Raw genomic sequence first — 10,461 nt, forward strand, 5'->3', positions numbered from 1 at the left:
AGCAACAATCAAGCAGCTGATGATCATAGGATCATCAGAGCTTGACATGCTATGCAAGTGATTGTCAGAGACAAGTCTTGCATCCATTCATGAACTATATAAACCAAACAGCCACAGTTAAGCAACAATTGAATTACAGATAATTACATAAATCATTTTATGTTTGTATCCGAAGCATATCATCAAGAAGTTAATGTATATGGACAACAATGAAGCAAGGCAGAGCCTACCATGAGCCATCAATATTTAATCATCACACAAACAACACTGGTTCTTGCTAAACAGCAAGAATCACTCACAGTAATGAACCAGGGGAGCCAGAGCATAAGCATAGCACAAGCAAGCAAGCCACAACAGTGGCTAGGGATGCTCAAATGAGCATCTAGATAGATCATACCATGCATAACCACTAGGGTGAGCAGAGTCGAGAGACAAAGGAAGCATACGCCACGAGTAGGGTGAGCACACGCGTTTAGACTAGGGCAAGTAGAGCAAGCAAGACAAGCAGCAGCGAACAAGAAGAAGACAAAGAAGCACGCAAGCTTGCACAGCCTAGCTAGACGGCGGCGAGCATGGGCACGGCAGGCATCTCCACGGAATGGAGCAGCCGTGGCCGCAGCTAGAGGAGGAGGAAGAAGAACAGTGCACCGGGGGTGAGAGAAGGGTGGCGCACGTACCGTGGCGAGCAGGCAGGAGTCGAGGCCATGGCGGCCACGGCGGCGCGCGCCGAGAGCTCGGCAGCACCTGGCCAAGCCAGGCCAGGCTCCGACAAGTGCCGCAGCAACCCGCACACCGCGGCGTGGTCCACGGCGGCGTCACCGCGCCAAAACCCAGGGATCGGCAGGATCGCCACGGATCCCATCAACCCTAGCCGCCGCAGAGGAGGTCGGGGACGAGTGAACCAGGACGCGAGCGTCAGATCGACGCGGACCACCGTGTCCGCCGTCGAGAGGCGGTTCAGATCCACCTAACCCCGCCGGCGGCGATGGCCGGAGTTGGCCGGGATAATCCGGCGAGGTGGGCGGCGACGCGGGATCGCCAGAGAGACGCGAGAGGGTTAGGGTTTGGTCGCGTGTGAGCGGAGAGAGGGAAGTGAGGCTGGTCGAGCCGGACCAGGCCGGTCGGTTCGACCAAACCCTCTGGGTTGCACCGACAGGTGGGCCCAGGGGCATTTTTGCCATTTCACAATTCTGTTAAAATGCATAAACTTTAGAAAGGCACAATAATTATTCAACAGCTCTAAAAAAATAATTAAAAATATGAAAATTAATCAAGCATAAAATTCTCTATCTCAATAAAATATCAAAGAGAATTTTTGAAGACAAAGAAGAATAAGTCATAATTTGATGATTTAAATAATGATTTAAATCACACATATTATTTTCAATAATGAAAATAAGTCCATTAATGCATTTGGACTTTAAAAACACCTTGACAACATTTCAAGGTTGTATTTTACTATAAATCAAGTATCCCTAAATTACTCTTAGTATTAACCTCTTACATGAAATAATAACGACATCGGAAGGGGGGAACAAACCCTAAAAACTGGAATCATGCATAATTGCTTCTTTAACCATTGCCCTTATCGGACAATGATGCTATTTTATAGAGACAGAGGACAAGGGTCAGTCCACACCTTCCAACCGCAAAACTTTGCAGTTGTTCGAGCAAGTTCATCACTTGCTCATGTCATTTGAGTATTTCTATCAAATTACTTGCAAAGTATTATGGTTATCACTATTGCATAAAAATCAAAACCACTACTTTCATAACTATGAATATGACTATGTGGTGGGCAATGGAACCATGGATTGTGTTGATATGGTGGAGGTTCCATTGCACGGGTTTATATCCATCTAGGATTAAACAACAAATGTCGCCAATGATTCTTGTGCCGTAATACCCGTGTTAACCATAAGATCTGGAGTGGGACGGAGTAGTCAAAAGTGTTTCCACCTCTCGTTTATCAACGGATGCGCTTACCGTAGTACACTTGTAATCCAGGCGGAACAAGCCGGTGAGGGTGGGGATCCCATTCTAATTCCCCACGGTAAAGCATTGCTTGCCGTAGCACACTTGTGTCTCGAGGAACAAGCCGGTGAGGGTGGGGAGTCCCATTCTAATTCCCCACGGTAATGCGGTCTATGATGGGTTGCAGCTACCGGCGTAGGAGTGTATGGTAGAGCCCAAGCATCGTTGTCGTGGTCGGGGTCCACCCTGAAATCTACGGGAATAATGGGACCGGCGTGGACCCGTGGTCGGGGCATGCAACAAAGGGTGGGTGTTCGAGGTAGCGGAGGAACATGATTGGCTAGACCTTATACCGGGCCTCACACCGAAGGAAGTGTGGACGGGAAAGCTGCCTCGGTTGGCACCAAGGTTAAGATCTCTTATGGGTAAAGCAACACACCTCCGCAGAGTGTAAAGAATCGTGACTCGTCACTCCCCGTTCCGGGATTGAGGAACCGCGAACGCGGCCGGAAAGGAGCTCCATGAAGTTCTAGTAAACCGGTGAAGGCCGACGGACATAGCTCTTTGAAATAAAAGCAATCTCTTGAAGAAATGTTTATCAAAACTTGCATTGGTATTAGACTTTCTGGTCTAATATCGTAGCTAGTGCATTAAACACCTCTTATCTATAATGAACTTGTTGAGTACGCTCGTACTCATACCACTCTTAAATCCCATGCTTAGATTGTCCGAATCATCCGGAGGAGGACTACAACAAGCAATGATGGAGCCGAGATCATCGGCTACGAGGAACCGGACCTCTCAGAGGAGTTGAAGGCGTAGACTATCTCATAGTCTACGGATCCGGGAGGCTTCCGGAGGAGATCAAGCCTAGAGATAACCGATAGTAGTAGTAACCGAGCAGCCCGAACTCTTAGTATTTAGCCGCTCGATGAAATAAATGTTTAGTTTAATGAGACTCGGTATTGTAAGTTAAGTTGGGTTCGCCTCGAACCCAGGAGTATTCCTCTTAGGACCCAAGAGGAGCTCCAAGTTGACATGTGTATGATAGTTGTAATAATCAATGAATGAGTTATGGACCCCGCTATGTTCTGTTGTACTACTCGAGGGATGTAATATTTGCGGAATGGTACTTCGTGAATGTTATATCAACGACCGGCATACTACAACATGCAAGTGGTATGCGGGGTCACCACAGCTTGGTATCGCAGCAAAAGCTTTGACCTTAGGTTGGAACCTAGTAAATGGGACCAAACGTTAGGAGTCAAATAGGATCAGTAAAGAATTCTCTAAAAATATGGTGTATATTCAATTGAGAATACAACAACCATATCTTTTAGTGCGATAATTCTTTATTATCTCTATTATGATGCATTATTACTAATCTCATAATCTTTCTATTTCTACAGCCAACATGGCAAGTTCACGACCGGGAAGAAACGTGAAAGTTATGGATTCCACACTGAACGAGTACCAAGGAGGACTTGCAGATATCCTACGAGCCATGTTACTGGAATTTGGGTGCGATCCCCATATTCCAGGAAAGAAATACATGTTCTATGATGGTCCGGTATTGGCCAAGTGCAGTGGTAGGACTGCGACTTCCCGAATCTTTGGGAATGAGCGTAGTCATGCCACTCGGTGAAGCTAGGACAACCAACACAGCTTACCATATAGCCGTTATGAGAGCCATAACCGATATTCGGGAGCATAAGACGAAAGAGCTTATGGGTTCCGAATTCACACACATTCCTCATATGGAGGAGGACAATGATCCCATGCCGAACCATTTCAAATATGCCAAAAGCAAACCAGCCGAAGCAGCCAAATACATGGACAATAGCCGTAACTTCATATCATTACTCTTTCAGCTTGAATCATCATCCGATAGGAGCAATTGATACGATGCTTGAGGAATTCACCGAACCCAAGGAGGAGAGTAGGGGGAAAGAACCTATGGAGAATGTGGTGCACACACCAGCTTATTCAGCCGGTGACTACATCGCATTGATCCACTTGCACGTGAACCTACACTGCTACACCCGGGAACTATCTCGGGTAGTTCCTATGGGGGATACGAAGGCGGAGAGGAATCCGGAAACAACCAGCGTTCCGAGACTCCTATCGAGAATTCTAGGGGTTGGCGTTGGGGATCGGATACCGGAACTCATAGTACCACAACAGTATTATGATGGGGAGATGAATGAAGATGCCACGTCCCAAGCACCAGCAGTTATCCATGGAATGAGGAGGAAGTTGGAGGGTATCCGACACGAGTTGGGTCGGATACGAATGTAGGAAATACCTATGGTGTAGGTACAGGGGAGTACACCCGATGGGTGGATTACGACGCACCGAATGATCAGCTTGTGAACACCGATTTTGCCCTAGGATCATCATCGGATTCCGACTATCGCCCAACGGGGAGACCTTATGTTCCAGGGTTTTGTCAGGAGAACGACACGTTCGACCGGATGGAAGCCTGGAATGTATCGGGAGTGAAGATCGTCTAGAGACTACCAATGGAAGCAAAGCTACAATACACAAGTACCACGTGTATTGTAGAGTGTAATATTTTGTAGAAATTTGTATATATACTTTAATAAGTGAGTTTGCATACTCACATCGACTTGAGTATTGTAATAAGACCACTTAAGTATGTAAATATAGGGTATATGTTTTGTATGATTTGGATTTGCTTCTTGATTTCCATTGCGTGACTAGTTCTGTGCACAATGTTGAGCTCGGAAAACTTGCGCATGGAGTAACTATGAGTATCATCTTGTGTTGCAGAACTAGGGGGTTATGTCGGGAGCGTTAGGAGAGGAGACCGAAGCGCAGCGCATGGAGCGCGAAGCAAAACAAAAGGAAGAGGCTGATGAAGCAGCCAGAGATCAGTTACCACCACCACCACCACCCATGACGCAGCAAAACTTTATCCAGTACATGCAGCTGGTAGAGGAGCGACAGCGGGTAACACTGGAGCAGCAGAACAAATTCTTTCAGGATTTGTTGCAGCAAAACAGGGTGGAGAGACCCGAGAACCCGGGAGTCACACTAGCGTACTTCCAAAACACTAAGCCTATATCTTTTGCATACGCGCCCGAGCCAATGGACGCGGAAGACCGGCTCATGGACACTGAGCGAAAGCTCAACACTGTTGGATGCAATGACCAGGAGAAGGTCCGTTATGCTACACACTTGTTGTGTGGACCCGCCGCATCATGGTGGGATAACATTGTAGCCGTATATCCGGCTGGAAAGGTATTCACATGGGAGGAGTTCGCAAGAAAGTTCAGGGAATCCAATGTCCCTGAAAGTATAGTGGAGCTGAAGCGTCGAGAATTTGAAAGTCTCGAGCAGAAGGACAAGGCAATCCCGACCTATGTCGTGGAGTTCTCTAAACCGTCCCGGTATGCTCGTTGAAGAAGTCAACACCGAGGACAAGAAGAAAAAGAGATTTCTGAGGGGGTTAAGTCCCCAGTTCAAGGTTCAGCTCCGTATGATGAGAGCGACGGAGTTTCAAGAGTTGGTGGATGCAGCCATCACTCTGGAAGATGATTTCAAGCAATTGCAAGAGGAGAAGCGGAAAAAGGCCAAGTTTGAGCCTAAGAGGTTTGTTAGTAACAAGCCTAATACCAGCTTGAGTTTCAAGCCCAGATACAGCAACAACAACAACAACAACGACGAACTACTACGGTAGTAGGAAGAATCGAGCATTCCAGCATCGCAAATCAAATAGTTTGCAGTGAGCTGTGGATTCACAGGGCATTTCGCCAAGGATTGCAAGAAGCCAAAGATTATATGCTTTGGTTGTCGCCGTGAGGGGCACATGCCGAAGGACCGCCCCAAGAGAAACACCGGAGGAGGTCGGTCCGGAGGAGGTGGAGGTCGAGGAGGAAACACCGGAGGGAGCCGGAAGAATAAGAAGCCCTTCGGCAAGCTGAACTCGTACTAGTCCGGGAGGAGGTGGTCAACTCCGACCAGGCGGTGATAGGTACGCTCCGGATACTCACTCATCCCGGCAAAGTACTTTTTGATACCGGTGCAACTACATCATTCATTTCTCAACAATTCATCATCAAACATGGGATTAGTTGCACTAAGTTAGATACACCCATAACCATACTTTCTGCGGGGGGAACGATAGTAGTAACCCATACCAAACAAAAACAAGTCATCATGATCAATAAGTGCGCGTTTGACGCGGACCTGTTCATTTTACCAATGAAGGACATTGATGTCATTCTTGGTATGAACTGGTTGGAAGCTAATGGAGCATTGATCGACTGTGTGAGCAAGACGGTGTCTTTGAAAAGCCCCGATGGAAGTAGAATGATCTACCAAGGAGACAAACATACCCAGATCGAGGTTGAGCTACAACTGAACAGCATGAAAGAGGTGAAGTTAGAGGATATACCTGTAGTAAATGAATTCCAGGATGTGTTTCCGCGGAATTACCTCGGTATGCCACCAGATAGGGAGATAGAATTCACTATCGACCTAATCCCAGAACAGACTCCAATTGCTAAGGCACCATACAAGATGGGGCCCAAGGAGTTGAAAGAACTTAAGGAGCAACTCGGATGATTTGGAACATAAAGGATTCATTCAAGAAAGTGTTTCACCATGGGGATCACCTGTGATCTTCGTAGATAAAAGAGATGGAGGAAGAAGGATGTGCGGAGACTACAGGAATCTGAACAACGTCACAATCAAGAACAAGTATCCACTTCCAAGAATACAAGATCTATTTGATCAAGTTAGAGGAGCGGGAGTCTTTTCCAAGATTGATCTAAGATCCGGTTATCACCAGATAAAGATCAAGAAGGAAGACGTTCCGAAAACTGCCTTTGTCTCAAGGTATGGACACCATGAATACCTTGTAGTACCTTTTGGATTAACCAATGCCCCAGCAATATTCATGAATCTCATGAATAAGATCTTCATGCCATATCTAGACAAGTTTGTCATCGTATTTATCGATGATATTCTGATATATTCCAAGAACAAGGCGTGAACATGCCGAACATTTGAGGTTAGTGTTGCAAACACTAAGGGAACATCAACTCTATGCCAAACTTAGTAAGTGTGAATTTTGGCTAGATCAAGTGGAATTTCTTGGTCATGTCATTAGCAAAGATGGAATCACTGTTAACCCGAGTAAGGTAGCAGCAGTTCTAGAATGGGAAGCACCCAAGACTGTCAAGGAAATCCGAGGATTCCTAGGAATGGCAGGATATTATCGGAGATTCATTGAAGGATTCTCCAAGATAGCAGGACCAATGACAAAGCTGTTAAGGAAGAACACACCATTTGTATGGTCGAGGAGTGTGAGAAGAGTTTTCAAACTCTAAAAGAGAAACTCACCACAGCACCGGTGTTAGCAGCTCCGAAGTTGGCAAGGACTACACCGTGTACCGTGACGCATCCAAACATGGATTGGGTTGCGTACTCATGCAAGATCGGAAAGTGATATCTTATGGATCGAGGCAACTTAGACCTCATGAAGTGAATTATCCAACACATGACTTGGAATTAGCCGCAGTCGTATTTGCACTCAAAACATGGAGACATTTTCTCTATGGAGCTAAGTGTGAGCTCTATACAGATCATAAAAGCCTCAAATATTTCTTCACTCAGAAGGAACTCAACATGAGACAGAAAAGATGGCTAGAATTGATTAAGGATTATGACTCGACAATCAATTACACTCCAGGGAAGGCTAATGTTGTAGCAGTATGCCCTGAGTAGAAAGAGTACCGGAGGAGTGGAACAAGAAATATCACCGGAGTTGAGGAAGGAAATAAGTCAAGCTCAAATACAACTTTGGGAGAAGGAAGCCCATGAAGGATTATCGGCGTTGCAAGTAGCCGATGAGTTGAATGTCAACCTGAAGAATGAGATAATGATGGGTCAAATGGACGATCCATTCATCATGGAGGAGATGAGAAGAATAGATGAAGGAAGACCATCAGAATTTCATCGCGGAGAATCTGGATCATTATGGTTCCAGAAAAGAATTTGCGTTCCGGATATTGCTGAAATTAAGGAAGTAATACTCCGGGAAGCTCATCAAACACCATATTCCATACATCCGGGAAGTACAAAGATGTACATGGACCTAAAGGAACTATTCTGGTGGAATAATATGAAGAGGGAGATAGCACAATATGTGGCAGAATGCCATACCTGCCAGAGAGTGAAGGCTGAACACCGCAGTCCGAGCAGGGAAGTTACAACCTTTACCTATTCCAGAGTGGAAATGGGAAGAAATAGGGATGGATTTCATCACCGGACTACCCATGACCAATAAAAAGAAGGACATGATATGGGTAATCGTGGACCGGTTGACGAAAAGTGCACACTTTTTAGCGGTAAACCAGCAGGATAAAGGAGAGAAACTTATCGATCTTTACATCAAAGAGATCGTGAGTAAGCATGGAGTGCCTAAGAAGATAGTATCGGATCGAGGATCCGTGTTCACATCAAGCATTCCGGAAACAACTACACGAAGCTTTAGGATCCAAGTTAGACTATAGTACCGCCTATCATCCTCAGACAGGAGGACAAACGGAGAGAACTAACCAGATCCTAGAGGATATGCTTAGGGCTTGTGCCCTAGACTTCGGAGGATCATGGGAGGAGCACTTACCATTAGCAGAGTTTTCATATAACAATAGTTACCAAAGCAGCATCAAGATGGCACCATTTGAAGCTCTGTATGGAAGGAAGTGTAGATCACCAATATGTTGGTATGAAGCTGGAGCAAGCAAGGAGTTTAACCCTGATTATGTCAAGGAAAAGCAACACATCATTGACATTATAAGAGATAGATTGAAGATAGCCCAGAGCCGGCAAAAGAGTTATGCAGATCAGAAGAGAAGAACATGGGAGCCACAAGTTGGAGATATGGTATACCTTAAGGTGAGCCCGATGAAAGGACTCCAGAGGTTTGGAGTAAAAGGAAAGCTCAGTCCTAGATATATAGGACCTTTCAAGATACCGAGTCGAACCGAGGTTTAGCCTTTGAATTGGATCTACCGGGAAGGCTAGCACAAGTTCACAATGTATTCCATGTGTCGCAACTCAGGAAATGCTTAAAGACCCCGGATGAGCCAATATCACATGCAGAGCTCGAGTTACAACCAGATTTGACTTACATCGAGAAGCCAGCCAAGATTCTCGAGGAGAGCTGGAAACAACTCAGAAATAAAGCGATCAAGTATTGCAAGATACAATGGAAGCATCACCCCGAGAGGGAAGCCACCTGGGAAAAAGAGGAAGACCCGAGGAAAACATACCCCGAGCCGTTCAGGTATTACAACCACAACTTCGGGACGAAGTTTTCTTTAAGGGGGAAAGGCTGTAATGTCCCGGGTTTAGAGACGATCGAGGGGTAGATTTTAGAAAGGGATGTGCATTGCATAGTAAATTTCGGGGAAATTTCGCGCTTTTAAACAAAAACCGCATCGAAGGGGAACAAGTTTCTCTCTCGACACCTTACAGGGTTAGGGTTTCGAGAGTGCGACAAACTTGCAACTCACCTAACTAAATTAGGGTTTTGAGAAGAGAGGAGAGTATTGCATTACAACTTAAGTTGCATGATTGAATTCAAACACAAGAACTTTTGAATTTCAAATTTAAACATCATATGAATATCTCATAATTCAAAATTGAGGTAATTCATTAAACAAATATTAATAATCAAGAATATAAACATTACACTTATTTAGTAAAGCTCATTAGGGAAACTTTGAGCTTTATTAATAATCACACAAGATACATTGTCTTTACAATATCCAGAATTGAAATATAAAATATTACAACACATTACAAGAATTGAATAAATAGAAAAATAAAATAAAAAGAAAATTACAAGTGAATGATCTATCCTAAACTAAACAAGATGAATCATCATGGATGATCTTGGCCATCAAGTGATCTTGATCTTCTATCCAGTATCACATTGCTCCTCGAAATCACACAAACAAAGACCAAAGACAAGTGTTATGCCAAGTGGCATAGCCACTTGGCAGGTTAGCAAATAAAATGAGAAGTTGAGAGGATAATATCAAGATCACTGCCGAGCTGATCCATGCCTCAGGACCAAGTTCCAAGTCCAGTGCACAGCACATGCCTACACACACACACAGTGGCTCAGCACAGCAGTGTGCATGCACAACACCACACACACACAGTGGTGAGTCACCAACAGTGCCATGGCCTTGTTGTCGACCGCAGGTGGAGCAGGGAGATCATATAAAAGCCTCTCCAACAAAGAACCCTAGATCATTCATCGACAGCAGCCTCACTGTGGTAAGATCTCAAGAACAGAAGAACACATAGTTCTATCCGTCCGAATTCACCACAAAATCAAACCAAGAACCGCTTGCCGCCGAGCAACAAATCATGGAATAGATCAAGCATCGCCTAGCCGAGAGGAGCAGAGCAAGCTTTGATCATCAACCAGAAGCAATCCTCTAC

Source organism: Lolium rigidum, chromosome 2 (genome assembly GCF_022539505.1).
Source record: "Lolium rigidum isolate FL_2022 chromosome 2, APGP_CSIRO_Lrig_0.1, whole genome shotgun sequence".
Taxonomy (NCBI): domain Eukaryota; kingdom Viridiplantae; phylum Streptophyta; class Magnoliopsida; order Poales; family Poaceae; genus Lolium; species Lolium rigidum.